The sequence below is a fragment of the Periplaneta americana genome, chromosome 4 (genome assembly GCF_040183065.1).
Source record: "Periplaneta americana isolate PAMFEO1 chromosome 4, P.americana_PAMFEO1_priV1, whole genome shotgun sequence".
NCBI classification, from domain to species: Eukaryota; Metazoa; Arthropoda; class Insecta; order Blattodea; family Blattidae; genus Periplaneta; species Periplaneta americana.
The window spans coordinates 118,928,058-118,930,172 of NC_091120.1; positions in this window are offsets into that span (position 1 = coordinate 118,928,058).

The following is a 2,115-nucleotide window of genomic DNA, read 5'->3' on the forward strand; positions in this document are numbered from 1 at the left end:
GCTGCAGTACAGCTGCCTGTATTTCAATTCATCATCTCCTTTTCTTCGCTTTAATGGTGGTTCCATTGTATTGTCTGAAGAATTTTCATTTTACATATTACTCCATATGGGCGGAAACCCACTACGTCTGAACTCGAATACAGTATTTTTTAACTTTGATACCTCTTGCAAGCAGTATGCTATGTCTAGATTTTTTGTCTGAAGAATATTGTAGAGCACATCTGTATGTGCGAACACTCTAGCATTGACTTCAAGAAGAAATATATTCTGAAACTGTGTGAAAAAAATATAAATATCCTTGAGCCTGCACAATTACATCATCAACCCAGTTTTCTTCAGAGTCATTACAAATGATATTTTCAAAGAAAGCAGTCAGTTGTTCTCTGTATTACTTTACTGTATTTACAAGCCGAGATGTAAAATTCAATCTAGTTGGTGCTACTTTTGGGAGTTTCTTGTTCATAAATTCTTTGAGTTTTCTGATCTTTCAGGAGATGATGAGAAAATGCAGCTAAACCCGAGTGTTTTGAAAAAAAAAATGCGGCATTCTGGAATGGATGAAGTAGTTTGTTGCAAAACTAAATTGAGAACATGGCTGTAACAATGGACAAATAGTGCTTGAGGATACTTTTCTTGAACTTTTGTTTTTAAGCCATTAATATTTCCCGCCATAACTGAAGCACCATCGTATGTCTGTGCAATTAACTTATTGCCGACATTGTATTCTGCTGTAACACCTTCCACATGCTGAAACCAAGCAGCAGCAGTTTTGCCCGAACTGACATTTGTGAATCCTATAAACCGTTCTTGAACATTGGCAGTACTATCGACGTATCTTAAAACAGTGGACAATTGACTCTGATTAGAGCAGTAACTTGTTTCATCAACAACAATGGCCGCAAAAGGTGCATCTTCTATTTCAGATTTTATGTTCTTTATCATAACCCCACTTATAGCAAATATTAAGTCATTATGAATTGCGGGAGAAGTACCACGAAATACTGTTGAACTCTCAAGATGATTGGCCAGTAAATGGTCAAATTCACCTAAGGAACTTAAATATTCAATATAATTTCCTCTATTTTCTGATACCACACTCTCATTATGGTCCCGAAAAGCCAATTCTTGTTTTCCTAGAAAGCAGACTGCGTTAATAAGAGGCAGTAAAATCTCCAGATTTTTTTTCCACAGGAGCATTGTGTTGGTTGATATGTAGAGCTTTTTGCTTATCTAGCTGTAAATCAATTCTTGTCTTCCCAAAGTTTGCAAAGTTCATGCTACTACAAATATGAGCTTTTGATTTGTCGTGTTTTAGGACTGCCGTTCGAAGGGAGTTGATATTAGAAAACCCTCTTTTGACCACACATTAGTTTCGCGGCTAAATAACAAACATGGCCAGCAAAATAGTTTAGACAGTTTAGAACTACCACACAACCAATTCCACTTACCATATGATGTTGAAGTGAAATGGCGTGTGTACTCTCGCTGTTTTTCTTTTACGTCCATGGACAAATTTAACTCAGGAGTTGGTCTTTCCATTTTCACAATTTCAACTTCCTCGTTGTATGTACGACGGTTAAAAGGCACTTTTAATAAACCTTCTATTACACAGTCATTTTCAACACAAACCTCTCCAGAAACTTGTTGTGCCATATTTTTCACAATATCACTTAATTGGGAAATTAAAAACTTAATAATTCACAATTAATATAACTCTTAGACACTCGAACAAATCACAAATTTAAAATACTGCACTGCAAGAACACAATTACATTCATGAGCTAGCGTGCTAAGAGTATTGTTGCTTCGCGCCTGCGAAGAAACCGATCACGAGAGCGGCAACTCACCCGGCCTTACACTGCACGATGTAAACAGAAGAGAGCGGGGGGATGGGCAGTTGTGCGACCAGACAGCGTGAGCGGTACTGTCACAGGCTACCTCACGTAGCAAGCGGTTTCTCCAGTGATGCCGCCTTGACAACTTGTTTCTTTTCGAGAGCAGAGAGCGCATATAAATCTAACAATTACTTTAATTTTAATTACTGTGGTAAAACTAATAATACAAAATTATTACATTATGTTATATTATAAACTAGAGATGGGTAAAAAATAACAC